Consider the following 24,354-nt stretch of genomic DNA (forward strand, 5'->3'; position numbering starts at 1 on the left):
AAATAGTGATATACATCTACCACCCAGGTAAAAGGGACACAAATGTTGAGCTAGCACATTAAAATCATCCAGAGATACTGAGCACTGTGCTTCCAGGAGTAAACCTGGGTCTTTGAGCAACAGATAGGCTTAATGTTTTATAATAACACTCACATACAGTAATATTTAAAGTCTCTCAAAACACATAGAATCTAAGCAATGTTAATCACACCAATAATAACATTTTCTTCAAAGTTTTTCTATGTCACTTTTTAAATCAAATTTCCTATTGGTGACTCTATGGTGGAGTTTTTATTTGGTTTGATTTCAGTGTAGGGGGGCAGAGGAGGGAGCTTTCTTAGTGTTGTTTATTCATTTATTTTCACTTACTGCAAATTCACATTAAGTATGACTTTAGGTGAAATGGAAAAATTTTCCATTTTTAATCATCCCCTAATTACTTTTTATTGCCTCTTTGAAAATAAGGTTAAGTAAAGCACCGTGTGATACCCTGAGAGTATGGTAGTTTCTAAAGTTCAGAAAGCAGTTCTTGCAATGTGTGGAGGTCTGCATAATTACTTAATTATTCTTGCAATCCACCCCCTACCTCTTCCCCAACCAGCAAGGGAAGGTGGGAAGGACCGCCACATAAAAATTGCAGCTACCCATTTGCTTCTATGACCCAGTAACCTGGGAGAAGTATATACATGAGTATTTCCTTTTATTTGAAGTTAGCAATAGTATATGTGTTGCCCAACTGTTTCTATGTCCTTTTTCAAATATTGTCCCTACTGTCCCATAGATATTTTTAATTAATGCCTATCTTCTTAGAAAATTAACCAGTTAAATGCACAGCATTGCAGAATCTGCACCTGTTTTTTATTCTTGTGGCTGAAGTTGAGAGAGATCATAGCTCATGAATAAGGAACAGTTTCAGTTTTGCAATGCTTTATCTATATGAAACAGGCAACTATTCATGGGAAAGGAAGTTTAAAACTTTTAGGTAAAAAACCACTATTCAGATTCCAGGAAAATGCCCATTTACTGAACTTTTTTCTTTTTACAAAATGTCTGTAGTCAGGTTAGCATTTAGGTCATACTCCAAAGACTTTACATTAATTAGCCTTATGAAAAAGCAAGTTTATTCCTCACATATCAGCCTGACAATTTCTTCCACATAGAGCAATATTTTCTGTTTTTCTATGATTATCATTTAACCACAGAGGAGATATTTCCTCATGTAAATGAACATTACTTAAGTATAAATTTATTTAACTTTTCTAAAATTTGCTTACACGTATAACTATATACATTAATTTTGTATGTGTACACACCAATTACAGGCTGTTACCATGATTTCAAGTGTAAGCTTTGTGAATAATTTTCTGTTCTCTGTAGAATTTATAAAGCATAATGACTGTGGTGTTTCACAACTTCCTCTTTCAGTAGACTATCACTTTGCAGAGGGGAAAAAAAAAAAATGTGTCTAGAGAGGAGAGCAGAGCAGAGCAGAGCAGAGAACAGAGTTCTCTGAGGTGCTGTTAGTTTAATTCAATTCTCTAAGCAGCCCAACAAGCAACTGTAAATAAGACATAGAGGTAAGAACAAAGTATTACTTATTATTTTTCATTTTATTTGGGTTGTTACTTATAGAACAACAATTTAAATACTGGCCAGATTACAAAGTAAGTTAAATTAAACTGGATATCTCTCTCAAGTAAGTAGTCAATATTTCAAATGAAAATGCTTAGTAAATTTACAATGTCTCAATTTCATACAATCTTTAAAAAGCTGGAAATTTTAAAAGTTCTCATTGACCATTAAATTACTTTAACTGCAAAGTTAAATATACTCTTTCTTCGTAAGTTTGTACACAGTTTACACTAAAAGAATTTTTATATTAATGATAAATTTTGAGAACATTTTTCTTTCCCAGCTCCAGTAAATTCTTAACATTTGTAAATTCTCCTACATATATTGGTTTGTTAATTTTGCATATTATTAGTTGAACATTTTCTGGGGAAAAGATATTCTTGCATTTGTTTACTCACTGTGAAAATGTATTATTCTGAAAGGACATTTCAGTGTTATTTTTCATATCATCACATTACAGTGATATTTAAATACTTTAGAAAAGCAATTTGTGGTGTATATGATATGATCTAAAAAAACTAATTCATGTTTGTCTTAAGATCAGTTTACAGTTTAATGCTTAACAACAGAGCAAGAACTAAAACAAAGACCATTTGGATTTGTAACTGGAGATCAAACTGAGCTGAAACTGATCTCACTAGGAAATTCTAAAGTAATCTAAATACAATGTAATTTTTTTCCAATTGTTTGTCCCAATTAGAGTAATGTTTACACATATTAACATGAATTAATTGTTTTTAATACAATTGTATTCTTTATACAAAAATTTTTAAATCTTTCTTTTAAAAGCAGTTGGTTTCCATGTACTTTGGCCAAAATCATTACAATTTATCTCAATACATCTTTAAAAAGAAAAATGCACTTATACACACACATATTTTTAACATATATATATATTCAAATAATAATGCAAACACTTACTTGACTTGGTTTGCTTTTTCAGTTAGAATAATAGCATGGCTTCCAAAAGAGAAAGTCTATGCTGTTCAATCAATTAATGGATTTAATTTTTACTATTTTGGTAAACAGTACTGTCATACTGGTTCTACTACATTACCTGGAAAAAAGCTTTTTTAAAAAAACCATTTTCACGTCAAGTGCTGTAACAAGAGTTACTGTCTTTTGATTATAAGGAGAAAAATAAACAAAAACAGATTGATAGTGTTATAAATTCAGGAAGTAAACTGTTGACTAAAATTTGACATTCTTAACTAATTACCATTTTAAAATTAAGCTGATAGTTGTGAGAAAACCATTAAAATTATGCACCTTCATCTTTATGTATCACACATCAATTAAATACAACTACTTCATTATGTTATTTGCAACAATATAATTTTTAATGCCCTTCTCTATTAAAAAAATGATGGAAATATTATTAAGTGTTCAGAATTTTAAGTATGAGATATTTTGACATCATGAACTATTATGTGCTGTGTGTATGCTATACAGAGTACGGTGTTACACTGAATAGCTGATGACAACAAAGAGAAAACATAATCTAAAGAAATTAGAATCTAAATTGATCACTGCTGTAATTCAGAACACAAATGAAGGCTAAATAAATAGAGAAAATGCTATCTTGCTAGCAAGACAGATGTGTTGATGTTGTTGTTGTTGTTGAGAATTTATTAAAGTCTCTGAATGAACAGCCGTGTCCTAGATTACGGAAAATAAGCTTAGAATATTTTCTGCCTTTGAGAAAATTATACCTACAGAATAAAAATCAGTGCGTATCTGGCTGTGTTTGCATAAGTCATGCAGATAGTTGGAGGGGATATTCTTGGCATTGTTAGGAAAACAGCTGGATGCATTGCATAGGCATTTTTTGTCATTAACTTTTAAAAAATATTTATGTATTTATTTAGATTGCGCTGGGTCTTAGTTTCAGCACATGGGATCTTTTTTTTTTTTCCTATTTGTGGCATGTGGGATCTAATTCTCTGACCAGGGATTGAACCCAGGGTCCCCTGCATTGGGAGCATGGAGTCCTAGCCATTGGACCACCAGGGAATTTCCACTACATAGACTTTTTATTTCACACACTGTCATTACGTAAAACATTCAGACTTTGCCCCCACATCCAAAGTCGCAAAGAACTGGACATGACTTGGCAACTGACCAATGAACAACCACATCCAAAATTTTTAAGTGAAAGTAGATATCATACTGTAAATAATTTATTGCTGGGAAACATAAATTTTGACTTTTAAACTATAGACACATATTTTACTATGTTTCATTAGAATTATATTCATGTGACATACTATACAAGGCATAAATTTTCACTGAGTCGAATAAAAGTTAAAACTGAATGACTGCTGTATGGCATTGTGAAATTTTATATCTGTCTTAATAAGACACAGTTGACTATATGACCTGTGGGTGATACTGCTGAGGACCTGTCAGTCGATTGAAACCCAGGGTTGATCCAGCTAATCTCATAACTCCCTGGCTATATCTCTCTTTCACACTATGAACGTCCCAAAACTGCCCACCTGTAGAAGAGAATGACTTGCTAACAGAAGACTGTATCCCACCCTGACGAATATATCATCTTTCATATAATAATTTTACTTTGAAACAACATTATTTGTTTCTGATATAGATAACTGGATTTCCTAAAGGACTCCTGAAACACAGAAATATTTCTTTATTGTTTGTTTTGCTTTCCCTTCTTTGGGCCATTTCCCCATTTGCAAAAAAAAAAAAAAAGAAAAATAGACACAAGAAAGCTTGTTGCCTGAAAGAGGTTATGGTTTAAGTGCAAACTAAGAAGGATGGCATGTTTTAAATTCAGAAACAAAAATTCTCTAAATCTAGGTATTGTGAGTCAGCCTTTTAAAAGCAAATTTGTATCCACCTACATCTGTTGATCTTCTATTTATTTTTAACATATATGATTTCCAGAAAAGCATCACATGTAGTACATTCATATTTATTTTGTTAATAAAACTATGTGCTAAATAAGTTGGAAAATTCTTGATTTCCCAAAAATATGCACTGTGGTAGTCAGTATATTTTGTCAGTGAGATAGAATGTGTATCTCATTTCCATATCTACAAATATAAAGAATAAAGGCAAGCCCTTTTATATTTCTGAATACTCCCACTTAAAACGATATATTAAATGCAGTCGACTGTACACGTCTGCACTGCAATGTAGAAAATAAAAACACCACTAATTTATTGTAAGTCAACTATTACTCCAATAAATTTTTTTTTAATAGTGCTAATTTTTTAAATATTTAAAATGCAAATTATTTGTTATTTGAGCATTATTGTTATATTTCCAACACTTACCTGACATCATTGATAATTTTTATTATTTCACATGAACTAAAATCAGGCAATCATCTTTGATGTTTTCCAAATTGTTTCCAGTTTTATTTTTTCATTATTCTATGCATATACAAGAAATAAGTTTTAATGTTTCAGTATTATTGAGGAAAATGCTAAATTTGTATTTTAAAATCCAAATTTAAAGAAAAATATTCCACTTTACGGATATTTCATGGTAAGCTTTTAGTTTTTTATATATGTAGTTGTTACCACGTTCTCAGAATTCTTCTTTTTGATATAAGTAGTAATATGATCATCAAAAACATCACCAGTTTGTTCTGATTCTGAAAAAAAAAATAGTAGACTGTTTCTTTAAGTATACCTTAGTTAAGTTTAGTTTCACTTTTCATAAGAAAAAATTTAAGCAGATGAATTTATTCTTTTCCTGTTCTAGTGAAAAAATCTGAATTAGTGAAGAGATAAAACTTTTCTCAGTGCAATTAGGCGGCTTTCTCAGTAAGATAAAATCACATATCTTATGGCAATGGACTTTTCAAAATGCTTACTAGATACACTTGTTATACTTCATTTACTTAAAATGTATTTATTTATAAATAATTTCAAGCTCAAAAATGTTATAAAAATAAAAGCAGTATACTGCACTCTCTTATTCCCTTACCCAGGTTTACTTAATCTTAATATTTTACCCCATTTGCTTATAATTTGTTCTCATTCTTTCCGTCTTTCTCTGTCTATTTTTTTTTCTGAACCACTTGAGGGCAAGTTACAAACAACATGGCCCTTTACTTCACTGTGTAATGACTAAAAATAGTTTCTTATTTAGCAGCTACATATAATTATCTACTTCACAACTTTACATGGATACAATATTTTAATCTCATATTTGTCCATATTCCAATTTTACTGATTATCTAATAATAACTTTTATGATATTTCTCCTTCCAGTAAAGAATTCAGTCTAATGTCACATATCACATTGAGTTGTAGTATCTTTTTAGCCTTCCTTAATTTGGAGCATGTCAACATTTCTTTGTATGGAATGGCAAATTTTAAAGAATACAGTTTATCCACATACTTTTTTTTTCTTTTCTTTTTAACAGTTCCTCATTTTATATATTTGGCATTTTTTTCATGATTACCTTGTCATTATGCATTTTCTGCTAGAATACGGCACATACAGGTGCAATCAACATCTAGAGGCAAGTGACGCTCATCTATGCCACATGGAGGGTATTAATTTTGGCTATCTAATCAAGGTGATGCCTAATTTCTCCATTTTATAAGGACGGCTCCACGTGTTGGTTTAGCATTAACCAGTGCTATCTGATGCAATCTGTACTAAAATGGTTTCCAAATGATGATTTTTCAACTCCAGCACTTCCTGAACATTTGTATCAGTCTTGCACACTCTTTTTTCTGGCACTTATTTGATTATTAACTTATGTTTATCTGTCACTGGTGTGAACTCATGGATTTCTGTATTTTCAATGGCTATAATTCATTGCCGCCTTAATAATTTTGGTGCTCAAATGGTCCACATTTAACCAATGGAGCCCTCTTTTTCTGACTTCTGATGCCTTGCAACATGCCCTCATCATTCGAGTAAGAATTCTCTTACTCTTTTGAATAAGATGTTCTAGGTTGATCTAGGACCCATCCTGTATCACCTCTGAAATCATTCGTTTCTCATTTCCTTTAGTGGGGAATAGTGTTAGAAGCTAAGATTTGGGAGTTTAGTATACTCACTGCCACTGCAATATCTTTGCTACTTGACTGTTTCTGGAGAAATATATTATTGCATATACATACACAGAGACATAAACACACAAATATGCATTCACAAATCATAGGCCTTCATGAATAAAAACATTTGTATAGACACACCTCTGTTTTAGACATCATGAGTTCATCTGATAGCTCTAATTCTAATCTATTCCTAGAGGGTTCTTTCTTGCCCTCCACAATTCTATATTTTTGTGCTCCTTCTTCTGCAATGTGAGCCCTGGATCCTAACAATATCAATATGCTTACTCATTTGCTCAATTCTATGATACATCTAAAATAATCTTTAAATTGCTTTACCCAAACCGCTACTACAATAAGCAAACCTACTGAAATAGAGGGCAGAGTTTGTGTGCACTTCTCTCACCCACACTCATACCCCACCAAATACTGTAGTTGTAAATTATTAGATGACTACATATTCCTTCCTTCCTCTCTCACTCCATCCCTCACTTTCTCTTTTATTTTTCTATTCAGGTTATCATAATATTTATATAAAATACAATTAGATTATTTGTTTCTATTTGTTTCTGGCTTTAAGATTTTTCTCCTTTGCATTATTATTGTTTTAGTGTTTTTTTTTCCTTAATTTATTTAATCTTTTTTAAGTCATGAAGAGGAATTGCTACTTACTTGGGACCAATTCTGTTAAACAAACCTGATACAACCTAATTGAAATTTTATGACACAATTCAGAAATACTTGTTTGAGTTACTAGTTGAACTTTTCCTTTATATTTCAATTTTATGCATTCTCAGTTCAGTTCAGTCCAGTCTCTCAGTCATGTCCAACTCTTTGCGACCCCATGAATTGCAGCACGCCAGGCGTCCCTGTCCATCACCAACTCCCAGAGTTCACTCAGACTCACATCCATCGAGTCGGTGATGCCATCCAGCCATCTCATCCTCTGTCATCCCCTTCTCCTCCTGCCCTAATCCCTCCCAGCATCAGAGTCTTTTCCAGTGAGTCAACTCTTCACATGAGATGGCCAAAGTACTGGAGTTTCAGCTTTAGCATCATTCCTTCCAGAGAACACCCAGGGCTGATCTCCTTTAGAACGGATGGTTGGATCTCCTTGTAGTCCAAGGAACTCTCAGGAGTCTTCTCCAACACCACAGTTCAAAAGCATCAATTCTTCAGCGCTCAGCTTTCTTCACAGTCCAATTCTCACATCCATACATGACCACTGGAAAAACCATAGCCTTGACTAGATGGCCCTTTGTTGGCAAAGTGATGTCTCTGCTTTTCAATATGCTGTCTAGGTTGGTCATAACTTTCCTTCCAAGGAGGAAGCGTCTTTTAATTTCATGGCTGCAGTCACCATCTGCAGTGATCTTGGAGCCCCCAAAAATAAAGTCTGACACTGTTTCCACTGTTTCCCCATCTATTTCCTGTGAAGTGATGGGACCAGATGCCATGATCTTTATTTTCTGAATGTTGAGCTTTAAGCCAACTTTTTCACTCTCCTCTTTCAGTTTCATCAAGAGGCTCTTTAGTTCCTCTTCACTTTATGCAGTCTACATCTGGTCTAAATTCAGTTACTTTCTTAGGTATTCCAGAAAATGACCATTTCAAATGAGAAAGGAGATAAGTATCTGTGGTACTTGGCCAACCTTAAGTGTTTATCATTCCAGAGATTTTTAATAAGTTAATTGTGCAAATATCATCATATTTACAACAAATAATTAGATGAGGAAAGTAAGATAAGAAGTAACCATAAATTTGTATAGTCCATAAGCACTGAAAAAAATTCTTATCCTTCCATATAGGTTACTCTAGAATGTTCCTGCTCCCAGACCTTGCCCATATTCTACTCCAGTTGCTTATAACTATGAATACATCCTAATATTTGTGGTAACAAGAGAAAGTGGGTTGATGTCAAAAGATTCATTTTCAATTTCAATTGTCACTTACTGACTGTGGATCTTAGATAAGTTACTTGTCTTCCCTCTCCAAATATCTAGTCCCATACAGTTCAATTTTTAAAAATCCATACCTCCTTAACATCTGCCAACTTCTGGATTCATACCTCAAAGTTATTATTAAAGCTCTTCACTCACATGTTAACAGATATGTCAAAGTCAACATGTCCAAAAAGAAAAAAATTGTACCTATCCCCTACTTTTCATTTATCCATCCCCAATCTTCTTTGCTCAGTAAATGGCACCATCTTATACTTAGTTATATAGGTCAAAGGCATCATTAATTTTTCTCTTTGCTTCATTTACACCCTAGTTATGAGCAAGCCTATTAAATATATTTTTCCAAAATATATCAAAACACTGATCAGGCTCACCCCTTCCACCGTCTTGAGTATCATGTGAGACACTCTCTCTGTACTTGTTGTATCCTCCCAAGAAATTTCTCTTTTTAACTACTCATGCATCCCAGTGCAAGCGTGACTCTTTAAAACATAAACCAAATCATGTAACTCGCTACTTGATATTCTTCAGTGGCTTCCTATTTTAAGTATGATAAAATTCAAATTCTTCATGTCTTTTCCTTTACCTGCATCTTTGCCCTCAAATCCTCTCTGTCTTCCCTTCATTCACTATGTTCTGATTCCACTCATTATTTTGCTCCTAGAGTATTTTAACTTTGCGCATACTTTTCCTTCTCTTTTCTTAGCAAGCTCTTCCCACACATATTATTATGACACAAGCATTCTTTATTCAGATCTCTGCTCAAATGTTCCTCCGAAAAGATGTCTTCTATCACCAACTACATATTTTACTGTAGAGTTCCTACTCCAGTCATTCTCTGTCTTTTAATCTCGTTTAATTTTTTTTCACTTTTTAATAAAAATTTTATTGGAGTATAGTTGCCCCTCATTGCTGTGCTGTCCTCCACTGTACAGCAAAGTGAATCAGCCATATGCCACACACATATCCCCTCATTTCCGGGTTTCCTTCCCATCTGGGTCACCACAGGGTACTGAGTAGAGCTCCCTGTGCTACACAGTGGGTTCCTATTAGTTACCTGTTTTATACACATGTGCTCATGCATGCTCAGTTGCTAAGTCATGTCCAACTCTTTGCGACTCCATGGACTGTAGCCCGCTAGGCTCCTCTGTTCACAGGACTTCCCAGGCAAGAATATTGGAATGGGTTGCCCTTTCCTTCTCCACGGGTTCTTCCTGACTCAAGGATCAAACCTGTATCTCCTGCACTGGCAGGCAGATTCTTTACCACTAAGCCACCAAGGAAGCCCTATTTTATACATAGCAGTGTGTGTGTGTGTGTGTGTGTGTGTGTGTGTATAATATATGTATACTTATGTGTGTGTATCCCAATGATATTTAATACTAAATAAAATTTTAGTTTGTTTTTTTTTCAGTCAATTATTTACTGTCCATTCCTCCCATTAGAATATAAGTTCCATGAGGGCAGGGATTTGGTCTGTTTTGTTCATGTTATATCCACGGTATCTCAAACACTGCATGGAATACAGTATGTGCTAAAATAAATTATTAGGCAAAATGTTTCAACATTTCTAAGCCTATGTACACATAAAACAGGCATAATGAAAATAACAGCTATCTCCCAAGGTGCTCTGGAAGAGGCCATGGTTATTGTGGGACTCTAAACTCTCATGCAGTTGTCAGGTGGGGATACTTCTGTTACCACTGAGTGAAAGGAACTGAAACCAAAAAGTGGTCCCTGGAGACAACAAATGGACAAAGAAGTTCTCTTTTTTGGTGTGTGTTGGCTTTTTTTTTTCCACTGAGCTGAAAAGAGATGAGTTCATAGTGGCTGCCACTAGCCTCTTAGAATATGGAGGGGCAATCTCTGTGCATTGCCGCCCCACTGCTTCTACACTTTTTCTGTCCCTGCCCTCAACTCCAAGAAAAACACCTGTCCATTCTTCTTTGGGTTTACCAGGTGGCACTAGTAGTAAAGAACCCGCCTACCCATGCAGGAGACATGAGAGATGTGGGTTCGATCCCTAGGTCTGAAAGATCCCTGCAAAAAGAACCCACTCCAGTACTCTTTCTTGTGAAGTCCCATGGAGAGAAGATCCTGGTGGGCTACAGTCCGCAGAGTGGCAAAGAGTTGCACATGACTGAAACAGCTTAGTATGCATGTTCATCTTTGCACTTAGGGTTCATTGCTTTCTTCAAGTCAGATATAGAGCAATCTCCTTCCAGAATACTTTCCCGATGAACCACCCTCATGGCTATGCATATAGTTCACATATTATTTTTATTTTTTTATTTTTTTCCATTTTTACTTTATTTTACTTTACAATTCTGTATTGGTTTTGCCATACATTGACATGACACATATTGTTTTGCAAATGTTTTCTGGATCTATTTTTGATTTCGAAGTGGATTATAAAGCTGCTCTAAGAAAATTGGTTTTGGCTTTTGTTTGGTTTTGGTCTGTGCAAAATGTCAAGATTAAGGTTATAAACATACAATTTGGTTCTTGAGACTTTTAGGCCCCAAAGAATAGTGGTGATGATGATGACGATAATAGCCTTATTATACTCTTAGCATCAGTTTTTAGTACCGTTTCATGGGACATGGTATGTCACTTTTTAGGACTATTTTTTAGTACCATTTAAAAATATTATTGTATGCCAAAGGCTTCCCATGAGTAATTTAATACCTCACCAACCCTGTGAAATATGTACTATTTTACAGATTTAAGAGAAAAAGGGAGAGAAGTTCAGAGAGAGGTAACTTGATAATGGTAACGTAACTGATCATGGTGTGTTTTTCTCTAAGCTGGATTTTTATCATCGTATTATCTTGCTTCTACTATTTATTTATTGAGAAACAAGATAGGCAAAGCTGTGGTTTAAATTGTATTAGAAATTTATAGATTTACATGGTACAACCCCTGCCTGGGAAATCTTACCATCTAGTAGAGGAAATATTAAAAGAAATAGATTTTGAGACACAATATGAAAAATATAAGGTATCACCCAAGACATCAAAATAATCAAAAGCTATACTTCTGGGTGAAGTGATGGCACAAGGCTTAGTAAAAGAAGCAATTTAAAAATTGAACCATCCACATTTTATTACATGAAAAGATAATAAATTTAGTTGGAAGATAATAAATTTAGTGGAAATTTCAAAGAACTAAAGTTTTAAAATTTCAAAGAACTAAAAATATTAATATTTTATGAATTATGATTTATAAAAATGAATTTAATATTGTCATTTTCCCATTTTATGGCCTCACCACAGGAGGTATTTGGTGTCCCTGACTTTGTGGTTCTTCTCAGGAAGTGGGTTATGTGGGGATAAGAGTTTAATTCTTGTGAGAAGACTGTTTTCATTTTGAAGTGTGTTTATTCATGTGTTCATACATTGAGCATCATGCTTTGAGCATTGTTCTAGATGCTGAGGGAACAGTGATGGACAAGACCAAGTTTCCACCCTCATGGAGCTGAACTTCTAGTCTAGTGAGAAAAGACAATGAGTACACCAGTAGACAAGTAAATTTTTTTAAAGGGAATTGCAGATAATGATAGCAGCATGAAGAAAAATCAGCAAAGCAGAAGGACAGAGAGACAGCTGGCCTCCCGAGGTGGCCTCTTTGAAAGTGTAATACTTATGCTAAGACTTGAATGCTGAGAAGATTAAGGCACCATGGACTCTGGGAAAAGTGACCTGGAAAGATTCAGGGGCAAGGGCAGAGACAGGAATGAGTTTAGCATATCTGAGAAGTAGAAAGGAGGAGTCAGGTCCTTTGAGGGAAATGGGGCATGAAACTAAGGAGGTGAGGTTGACAAAGGGGCAGGTCACCTATGTTGGAAGTCAAGGAAAAGAGTTGTCCAAAGTGAGCAAATATTTGCAAGGATGTGTGCATGTGTGGATGGGGTGGAGGAATACAATGAATGACTCATTCATTATCTGTGTTTAACACAGGCCAAGGAGTAAACTGTTGTTTGAAGAGAAGCAGGAATTGCTACATAGGTCAAAAGTTTTTTAGGAGATAAATTATTATATTTAGATAAATTTCACATAAGCTCAGTTTTACCTTCAGAGGTTAACCACATTTTCTTGCCTTTTCATTTCCATAATAGGTGTGAGTCTGATAAAAGTGAAAAGGTGTCAAATATAATTTAAATTTATCAACTTGAGATTTTTCAGCAAAATTGCTGTGGATTAATTGACTCCAATCATGGCCACTGAAAATAAATTCACTGATGTCTGGTAATGGGGTCATAAGGCACTTCATTTCTGCATTGATATGAAGCAGAAAAGACTAGAGGAAAGGCTACATTAAAGTCTCTAGAGACAACAGATGTTCCTTTGTTTATTCTTCCTAAATCTCAATGTCAGTAATCATAGGGACCCTAGCAATATCGACCTGTTCCTCTTATAAGTAGCAGTAACTTATACATTGCATTTTCCATGGTCATTATGAATTCCCTCCGATTTATTTTTCTCACCTCAAGAGCTTTAAATGACCCAATTAAATAACACTTATTATTACTATTAACATTATTATTAAAAATTTTTGAGGGAGTTTGGTGGTGGGGTATGATTTGGGAAGGGAATATAAGCTAATTTACTGAGAAAGATATATTATTATTTTTTTAATGGAGTAAGTAGACACAATGTCTAAGAGCAAATGGCCTCCCCCTACACTTAAAAAGTGAATTGCAACTAGTATGGCTGTTTCTATATCTGATTTGGGTTAAGAGCCTGAAAAGAAAAAAAAAAAATCTACTGTGACCTTGGTCTGAGTATGTGCTAGAAGATTGGCCATGGGTGGTATGGAGAGGAACACAATGATAATTTCCCCAAGGCAGGCAGACATGATATTGTAGGAGTCAGAAGCTAACTTTTACATGCTCCTGACAGTACCTAAGTAGAAAATCATTATGCTACTAGTATTGGGAAGAGTGGAGGGTGCAAATGACTTACGTGCTACTTAAGCAATGCTTCATCCTATCACATACATTTGTGGGCATGATGACTCACCATGTTATCAGATTAATGCAAAGTATGAGATGGTGTGTGGTTTCTAAGTGCTGGTGTGTGAGAGAATAAATATATGCATATCCACAGTGTGTGAATGTTAAGAGACCAGTCCTGAAACATGAAGCCACTCTCGGACCTGTTGCTTACTATAGTTGGGTAACTTAACCAAGAAGCAAATCTACTATGGGAGTTAATGGAATTTCTGCCATAGAGTAGTACACGTTTGTTGACATGAATTAGGTTCAAGAGGGGATCACAGAAAAAGCATGTGGGTTTGGGGTGTGACTCTATTTAGTTAACTTGGGGCTAATAATTTCTCCAGCATTGGATACTAAGAATGCCTTCTCCTGGCCAAGCAGACTCTCCTGCCTTATTTGGCTTTGTTCTTCTGATGGTGACCCATCGTGTTGGAAAAGAATCTCTTTCAAAAGTGTAAATGTTCCTCTTTCTGTGGGTGACATCATCATTCCTGTGGCCCAAGTCTTTGTTACTAAATAGTACTTAGCAACATATAATCATTATTTTCTCCTCTTAGAGTTCTGAGCGTGTTTGTTCTGATGAAGTTGAAAGATACTCTCTCTTTTTTTTCCCCCAGGAGGTAGGAGTAAAATCTGAAAAAGAGGAAGTTAGGTCTGAAAGGATCTCTTGACTTGTGTTACTTAAAAGAAGCAAGTAGATAGCTAAAATTTGTACTGTGGCAACAGCTTTGACTGGGTTTAAAAAAAAATCATAATTTCACGTATCGCTCCAAAGGAAGTGGTTTCCATGCAACTGTGTGCATAAACTGTTCTTTAAAGTGGTAGATAGATGCCTTTTGCTTGGCTTGGCTTGTCCTTCTTATGACTTTCCTTGTAAAGTGGGTAGGGAAAGTTGGACAAAAGAAAGCTGTTCACTGGCCAATTAAGGAAGATGTTTCTAAAGTGCCTGTTTATCATTCCAGGGAAGATCTGGGATTCCCTTTTAATTACATCCTACCTGTCTATTCAAAAAACTGTCAGGGAATCTGTCTTTTCATCGTGTAGAAAATAGCTGTAAATTTCTTAAGATTGTAGTTTGAGTCTAATCCTCATATTTTGAAGTCTAACATGAGCTTATTTTTCCCTGATCCATGTTAGGTTAATTCTCATGAAGTCATTCATAGGCACATTTTCACGAGGTAGGCATTTTAAGTTCACAGGAAACTGAGACTTGAAGAGATTGTCCAGAACCTCGAGTCTAGTAACAGACTCCAAAGACTGTCTTTATCTCACAGGAGCCAAGGTCATGGGCAGAAAAGCAGTTTTTGAAAAATTACCCCTGTGTTTTTTAACCTGATTCTTCTAAAGAATGTGTCCACACACAGGTCATTGCACGAGGTGGGGAGCGAAGAGTATGCCTCACTTCAAAAGTGTTCAACAACACAAGCAAAAGGGCAAGGTGGTAGCAGCCGGCCTCTTGCCAATGGAAACTGGCCCATGTTTCATATTTGGCATGTGTGTACCTGTTGTCAAAAACCCCGAAGTGTTTTCCTTTTAGTCACCCAGTAAGTTAGTCATAAAAGAGGCAGACTTACTTCAGTTGTCTTCTTCTTCCATCATGGTAAGGAAAAATATCCAAAACTGTGTGAAGTATCATCCAAGTACTCCATTTTTCCTAATAGTCAATTTGTCTGGACCCCATAAATTGGATATTTGGTGCCAGATATGCCCTTTTCCACAAGTTCAAATCTAATCTGTTAACACTTCCCAGGGCCCATGTAGAATTCTAAGTATTTAGGAACCCTGACAAACTATTTACAGCTTCTTCCAACACAGACCTACCAGTATATTGTAAGAATAAACAGACTTCAAAGTCATCACAAGGAGAAAAACTGTTCTGGCGAAGTCTGTAATTTAGAGTATCTTTAGAGAAGAAAGACTTTATGAAAAGAGAGACTCAGAGTGGCCAAGCCTCTCTTACACAGTTACCTTTTTCTTTCTTTAATTGTAAAGACTAAATGACAGGTAGGAAAGTGCTTTTGCAGGACGTGGGCGTCTTGAAGCCATAGAAGGAAGTTACAGTGTGCATGGGAATAAGCCTGTGGGTAGGAGTTAGACACTGCTGCTCTATTGCTAGTCTGAAATAATCATGCATAAACATCTTTACGATGGCACCTGAACAGAATTAATAAAACTCTATTAAAGGCACTTGATACATTATTTAAAATAAGAACACATTGCTTTTTATATCCAGGAATAGAAAAAAATTTTTACATCAGGAACAAGGATTTTTAAAAAAGAGCCTGTAATTTTGACAAAACAAAAGACAGCACAAGTGGATTTTCATATGTTAATTCAAAAGTTGACATACTATACTCTAAAAGTGTGGGAGAAACACTAGCTTTGTCTGTAGATGTCAGTCTTAAAAGATGAAACCCAGGAAGCGAATGAAAACAAACACCAAAGAACAGAGCAAGAGCAGAACAGTAATGATAAGTCACAGATTTCTTCAAACCTTGCCCTCAGGGGCTGTGTGGTGGACACGGTGCATCTTAACAGAAGTAAAGTCACTGTTTCATGCAAAAACAGTAATAGAATTCTATCTTTCAAATGAAGGATTCGAGCAGTGTAGACACGTAGTTTATACACTATGATGACTCTCACAAGGCAATGAATCCAGATGTTTGAATTCAATGAAATAAAGGGGGGTCATAAAAATAATAATTGTCTATCTTTGGAATTTAGAGTCACTTGTCCACATTCTTTTTTCTCTTTCATTACACTTTGCAAATTTGTACTGTTTACCTGTGTGTGTTAATCTCTCAGTTGTGTCCGACTCTTTGTGACCCTGTGAACCGTAGCCCGCTGGGCTCCTCTGTCCATGGGATTCTCCAGGCAAGACTGCTGGAGTGGGTTGCCATTCCCTTCTCCAGGGGATCTTTCTGCCCAGGGATCAAACCCAGGTCTTCTGCACTGCAGGCAGATTCTTTACCATCTGAGCTACCAGAGAGGTCCTATTGTTTACTTACCTGATTATGATTACTTACTATTTCATATCTATTGCCCCAGTGGGACTGTATCTTTCAAGAGGCTTGGGGTCTAGTGTTGCTCACCCTGTAGCCTCAGATTCCAGGAAAGGCAGAATTATGTCAGATGCTCAGTGACTATTCATGGACCAGGTAGGAAAGCTGACAGCAAAAAGAGTAAAAATGCCCAGTTACTGGTGAGCTGATGGCCTATGTCGAGAGGAGTTTGAAAAGGGAAAAGAATGTTCAACGCTGTCCAAAAATACATGAGTTACTGAGAAGGTTGGAGGGGATCAGGTCCTGTCAGCGATTACTCATTGCTAAGCTTCTGGCAGAAATAAGGACATTTGAGGCCAGCCAGGTGTGACCAGAAGGGTCCTTTGGGCTGACTGCACATTCACAAAGATGGTATATTATAACTAATAACACTACCTGCAAATGAGATTCAAATGAGAAATGTCCTGTTATTTATTTGTCTTTATGTTATAACCATGTTAGTTGGTGAGTGAATTCATAAAATATACTAAAATTTGCCAGACCTTTTATTTCTAAAAAAGTCACATATATAATCAAATATACATATATTTTCTTATATATACATATACATATCTATATGTATTCTAGAACTTATATATCAGTTCAGTTCAGTTCAGTCACTCAGTCGTGTCTGACTCTTCATGACCCCATGGATCGCAGCACGCCAGGCCTCCCTGTCCATCACCAACTCCCGGAGTTCACCCAAACTCACGTCCATCAAGTCAGTGATGCCATCCAGCCATCTCATCCTCTGTTGTTCCCTTCTCCTCCTGCCCCCAATCCCTCCCAGCCTCAGGGTCTTGTCCAATGAGTCAGCTCTTCGCATGAGGTGGCCAAAGTACTGGAATTTCAGCTCTAGCATCAGTCCTTCCAATGAACACCCAGGACTGATCTCCTTTAGGATGGACTGGTTGGATCTCCTTGCAGTCCAAGGGACTCTCAAGAGTCTTCTCCAACACCACAGTTCAAAAGCATCAGTTCTTCGGCACTCAGCTTTCTTCACAGTCCAACTCTCACATCCATACATGACCACAGGGAAAACCATAGCCTTGACTAGACAGACCTTTGTTGGCAAAGTAATTGTCTCTGCTTTTGAATATGCTATCTAGGTTGGTCATAACTTTCCTTCCAAGGAGTAGGTATCTTTTAATTTCATGGCTGCAACATATATATATATATATATATATATATATATATATAGATAGATAGATAGATGGATGTGAGAGTTGGACTGTGAGGAAGGCTGAGCGCCAAAGAATTGATGCTTTTGAACTGTGGTGTTGGACAAGACTCTTGAGAGTCCCTTGGACTGCAAGGAGATTCAACCAGTCCATTCTGAAGGAGATCAACCCTGGGATTTCTTTGGAAGGAATGATGCTAAAGCTGAAGCTCCAGTACTTCAGACACCTCATGCGAAGAGTGGACTCATTGGAAAAGACTCTGATGCTGGGAGAGATTGGGGGCAGGAGGAGAAGGGGACGACAGAGGATGAGATGGCTGGATGGCATCACTGACTCAATGGACGTGAGTCTGAGTGAACTCCGGGAGTTGGTGATGGACAGGGAGGCCTGGCGTGCTGCGATTCATGGGGTCTCAAAGAGTTGGACACGACTGAGTGACTGAACTGAACTGATACACACACATACAATTATATTTTCTGTAATCTGATATAAATAAATCCCAAAGTGGATCAGGATACTCTGAAGCTTTGGTACTATTCTCAATTGTGCTCATGATTATAATTTCTTAGAAAGAAACAGGGTATAGAATTTTAAGCAAACAGCAACCTAAGCATTACAGAACATGTAGGATTATCCTCTGTGTGGGCTCGATTGTTTCTCTAGATAGTTTTTTAAGCCCAAACTTTACTGATGCTTATCTGGTATAAAGTATAGCCTGTTCTGATTGCCTAAGAAGTACCTCATCCAACCAGGTACACAACAAAAGCGCTGCATCACCTTACTTCCTCACAACTAGTCTGACTCCCTCATTTCTACATGTGTATGGGCACCTGTTTACCCAAAAACCTAACTGGACTTGAGACAGAGTTTCCTGCAGATAACATTGCTTCTCTTGTGCAACTAAACTTGCCAATGGGAGGAGACAGAGCAGGTCCATGCATTGCCACTGATTCTGAGTAATTTCATCGCATAAACTCTAGCTCTGTAGTAGGAAAACTTGACTGTACAGAGGAATCATCTGAGGAACTTATAAGAAAATACCAATGCCATGCCTAGAAATACTGATTTAATTGCAGCCCAGAAATAGATGGTTATACTCTATGGATCCAAAATGTGGCTGAAGTCAAGAGTCTCTGCCCTGGTTTCAGTCTCCTCCTTTCTAGGATGGGCTCATAAATACCATCTCACATGTCTCTCTTGAGGGTTCAAAGAGATAGTGTGGGTAACAGGAGTTCCCTAACATCTCTGAATGCACCAGTTTCCCTTCTTCCTTTATTTCAGGAAGGAAAATAGACAGGGAAGGACGAGGGGGTGGGGAGTCTGGGAAAGTGAGGAGGAGGGATCTTTTCCATAGAGCCCTCCAGTTCTGCCAATTAGCGGTTCATTAGGGTTAACAAGATATCCTTTTGTCAAAGCAAACACTTTTGAAGGATTAAGCCTCATTCTCACCTTAGTGTGAATGACTTTAATCAGATAATCTCCTATCACCTAGTTGGGAATTTGTTGTTAAACATCTGGGGGAAGCTTGAAGTGAGTTACTGGGGCAGCCGGGTGTTCCCTCAGGGCAGGGTGAGGATGTCTGGCTGTCTGGAGCCCCAGGGTTTGGGAACTAGACTTGACACTCTGTTGACTTTACATAATGGCAGCATGAAAACTAAGAAAAGCAAACTTCTTCTCACTGTTGCTATAGTGTAATGATTTGTTAAAAGTGGTTGTAGCATCAAGTTGTTTGTCTAATGGCCCTTCAAGACTTTCTGTGTCTTTCTTTCTGCCATCAAACACTTAACACACACGTGCCAGGTAGTCTTACCATTTGAAGCTGCTTAGGAGTCTATGAGGAGTGAGGCTTTGCCTAGCTCTACCTTCCTTGCCATCTGCTTAGCACATGGGTTTAACTGAATTATTTCACTTGCTACACTCTTTTTCCAAATGTGTCAGTTCAGTTCAGTCGCTCAGTCGTGTCCGACTCTTTGTGACCCCATGAATTGCAGCACCCCAGGCCTCCCTGTCCATCACCAACTCCCGGAGTTCACCCAAACTCACGTCCATCAAGTCGGTGATGCCATCCAGCCATCTCATCCTCTGTCGTCCCTTCTCCTCCTGCCCCCAATCGCTCCCAGCATCAGAGTCTTTTCCAAGGAGTCAACTCTTAGCATGAGGTGTCCAAAGTATTGGAGTTTCAGATTCAACATCATTTCCTCCAAAGAAATCCCAGGGTTGATCTCCTTCAGAATGGACTGGTTGGATCTCCTTGCAGTCCACAGGATTCTCAAGAGTCTTCTCCAACACCACAGTTCAAAAGTATCAATTCTTCGGTGCTCATCTTTCTTCACAGTCCAACTCTCACATCCATACATGACCACTGGAAAGACCATAGCCTTGACTAGACAGACCTCTGTTGGCAAAATAATGTCTCTGCTTTTGAATATGCTGTCTAGGTTGGTCATAACTTTCCTTCCAAGGAGTAAGTGGCTTTTAATTTCATGGTTGCAATCACCATCTGCAGTGATTTTGGAGCCCCCAAAAATAAAGTCTGACACTGTTTGAATTGTTTCCCCATCTATTTCCCATGAAGTGATGGGACCAGATGCCATGATCTTTGTTTTCTGAATGTTGAGCTTTAAGCCAAGCTTTTCACTCTCCACTTTCACTTTCATCAAGAGGCTTTTTAGTTCCTCTTCACTTTCTGCCATAAAGATGGTGTCATCTGCATATCAGAGGTTGTTGATATTTCTCCCGGCAATCTTGATTCCAGCTTGTGCTTCCGCCAGCCCAGGGTTTCTCATGATGTACTCTGCATAGAAGTTAAATAAGCAGGGTGACAATATACAGCCTTGACATACTCCTTTTCCTATTTTTGGAACCAGTCTGTTGTTCCATGTTCAGTTCTAACTGTTGCTTCCTGACCTGCATATAGATTTCTCAAGAGGCAGGTCAGGTGGTCTGGTGTTCCCATCTCTTTCAGAATTTTCCACAGCTTATTGTGATCCACACAGTCAAAGGCTTTGGCATAGTCAATGAAGCAGAAATAGATGTTTTTCTGGAACTCTCTTGCTTTTTTGATGATCCAGTGGATGTTGGCAATTTGATCTCTGGTTCCTCTGCCTTTTCTAAATGCAGCTTGAACATCTGAAAGTTCACAGTTCACGTACTGCTGAAGCCTGGCTTGGAGAATTTTGAGCATTACTTTACTAGCATGTGAGATGACTGCAATTGTGCAGTAGTTTGAGCATTCTTTGGCATTGCCTTTCTTTGGGACTGGAATGAAAATTGACCTTTTCCAGTCCTGTGGCCAAAGCTGAGTTTTCCAAATTTGCTGGCATATTGAGTGCAGCACTTTCACAGCATCATCTTTCAGGATTTGAAATAACTCAGCTGGAATTCCATCACCTCCACAAGTTTTGTTTGTAGAGATGCTTTCTAATGCCCACTTGACTTCACATTCCAGGATATCTGGCTCTAGGTGAATGATCCCACCATCGTGATTTTCTTGGTCGTGAAGATCTTTTTTGTATAGTTCTTCTGTGTATTCTTGCCACCTCTTCTTAATATCTTCTGCTTTTGTTAGGTCCATACCATTTCTGTCCTTTATCGAGCCCATCTTTGCATGAAATGTTCCCTTGGTATCTCTAATTTTCTTGAAGAAATCTTTAGTCTTTCCCATTCTATTGTTTTCCTCTATTTCTTTGCATTGATCGCTGAGGAAGGTTGTCTTATCTCTCCTTGCTATTCTTTGGAACTCTGCACTCAAATGCTTATATCTTTCCTTTTCTCCTTTGCTTTTCGTTTCTCTTCTTTTCACAGTTATTTCCAAATGTGTAGGGTTTTTTCTTTTTTCCCTTTATGTCTTCCCCCATACTAGAGTAGATTGTGAACACCATGAAGAAGTCTTCATAATTTCTGTATTTGGAGTGTAAGTATAACTCTCAGTGTGTGGTGCTTAATAAATATTTTTAAACGAATCAAGAAGCAGCAGGGAGCACCCTGATGTCTACCTTAAGACATTAGAATTAATTTATGACTGTATTGCTTAGTTCCCACACTACTAGACAAAACAAGGGAAGAAGAGAAAAAAGATATGTATACAATACTCCTACCATTTTCATTGACAAAAGTTCTTATTCAGAAGTCCCTTTAGGACATTGCTTGAGACATGGTTTGAAAATAATTTCTGGAAAAAGAAAAGAAAGAAGGAAATAGATGCAGAAAAGATCCAGAAAGAAAAAACCCATTTAATGGAGTGAAAAGAGAGAAGGATGTGGAATATCATAGTAACCAAAAGAAAGGAACTTTAGAAATAAATGAGTAGATAGATACACTGGGCATTTAGGAAAAGAAAAATCAATCTTGCTATTGATGTTTTTTTTTTTTTTTTCATTTAGGAACAAATAGTGCAATGGCCACATTTTCTCCAGATGCTTCTTTTCTATATAGAACAGAATTAAAATGTAGACATATTTGGATTACAGTCCATGAGATAAATACAGTATAACATTTATACTGTTAGATCTAATAGATACTATTTTAAAATGATTACAAGAGGATTCTCTGCTTACCCACAATACATCATTTTATGAGATGGTAGAAAGTATTTCATAATAGTACACTAATTATATAAGTATATGCTTATATAATAAGTATATATTATATACTATATTATAACATAATATAGGTAATATGTCCACTTTGACACTCTAGCTACCAGTTTCATACTTATTTTTATAACTTTTTTTGTTTATTAAAAGATCATTATTATATATATATTTTCCCCTAATGACAGTCTGTATTAGGAGACATGTGTATATCCCAGAGTGTGCTGCTGCTGCTGCTGCTAAGTCGCTTCAGTCGTGTCTGACTCTGTGTGACCCCATAGACGGCAGCCCACCAGGCTCCCCTGTCCCTGGGATTCTCCAGGCAAGAACACTGGAGTGCGTTGCCATTTCCTTCTCCAATGCATGAAAGTGAAAAGTGAAAGTGAAGTCGCTCAGTCGTGTCCAACTCTTCACGACCCCATGGACTGCAGCCTTCTGGGCTCCTCCGTCCATGGGATTTTCCAGGCAAGAGTACTGGAGTGGGGTGCCATTGCCTTAAGTACAATACACCTTAGACACATGACTTCAGGATCTGGGATGTAGGCTCAGAAATGCTGTACTATGGGGCAGGAGGCTTGACCGCCTGGTAACTATGAGGTTTTGGTCAAGGGTCAGTTCTCCACTCTTTGTTACCTTTTATGATAACTGAGGATTATAATGGATATGAATGACATGGGAGATATTGTTTTATAAAGTTATGAGGTGAAGTGGGAAAAAAGGAGAACACAAAATTGCGTTTGTAACACAATGTCAACTGTTTTAAAACATGCATTGAGGCAAACTTGGAAAGAAATAAACTGTAATAGTATCAGTAACAATTTCTGGGAACTGGAATCACTGCTGATTTTATAATGTTCTATCTTCAGTAATTTTGAGTTTTCTATCCTGTGTTTATGGGAGTAAATCCCCCCCCCCCCCCGCCTCACACACACACACACACACACACATTTCACTTCCCTCAAGGCCTGGCGGTGGCCATCTTATGGATTCTCTTCAGCTCTGCAATGGAAGATTCTAATGTTTACTGCATCTCACTGCTACGGACCCTCAAATCGCTTTCTCTCAGGTCTTCAGCCATTTGCTGTCATTGCCATTCTGGCCACAGCCCACTCTTTTGACTTGCTTTCATTCTTAGCAGCACTGTATTCCCTGCATTCTGTTTTGAGATTAGACTATCAGCCTTCTGCACATAGCAGTCAAATGTAATCTAGCCATCTTCATGAAAAGCAAATCCCAATCCTGTGCCAGTTATACCCACACCCCCACCTCTAACATAACCAAACATGTCAATGGTTCCTGCTGGCCAAAATTATCAGGATTGCAGCTATGTATCATGAGTGTGACTAATCTTATTAAGATTCATCAGTTCTCTCACTGGACTCTAAGGTCTTTGAAGTTAAGCAGCCCATTAGTTTTTAAAGATTTTTTTTTAATGTGGACCATTTTTAAAGTCTTTTTTGAATTTGTTACAATATTACTTCTGTTTTATGCTTTGGCTTTTTGGCCATAAGCCATGTGGGAGCTTAGCTCCCTGACCAGGGACTGAACCTGCACCCCCTGAGTTGGAAGGTGAAGTCTTAACCGCTGGACCAACAGGGAACTCTGGCCCATTAGTTTTTATGGGTGATTGGATTTCCAGTCCTAACATAAGCTAAAGATTCAAGGTGCTAGGCTTGCAGTTCCCACTGCTTTGAATGATTTTTTTCCCAGATAGTTTTCGCTGTCTTGAGGAGTATGCCTACTTCTCACCATCTCAACCCTTGACCACTTGTCCTGTTTAACACATAGCCTCCCCTCCTTATCCCCTCAGCCTGCTATCGTTCACTTCGTGTACTTACCTCCATCTGAAATTGCTTCAGAGGTTTATTTGTTCCTTTATTTTTTGTTTACTGCCTATCTCCTT

General features: G+C 37.2%; 1 protein-coding gene across 1 annotated transcript in view; it reads left to right on the forward strand.

Annotated features, from left to right (window-relative positions):
* The first annotated feature begins 1,491 nt into the window (after nt 1–1,491).
* MBNL1 (muscleblind like splicing regulator 1) overlaps nt 1,492–24,354 on the forward strand; it is a 220,388-nt gene continuing 197,525 nt past the window's right edge. Inside the window, exon 1 of the mRNA XM_040235160.1 lies at nt 1,492–1,577. The gene's annotated coding sequence lies outside the window, so the exon portion shown is untranslated. The remainder of the gene's footprint in view (nt 1,578–24,354) is intronic.

The sequence above is a fragment of the Oryx dammah genome, unplaced genomic scaffold, assembly GCF_014754425.2.
Source record: "Oryx dammah isolate SB20612 unplaced genomic scaffold, SCBI_Odam_1.1 HiC_scaffold_2, whole genome shotgun sequence".
Taxonomy (NCBI): domain Eukaryota; kingdom Metazoa; phylum Chordata; class Mammalia; order Artiodactyla; family Bovidae; genus Oryx; species Oryx dammah.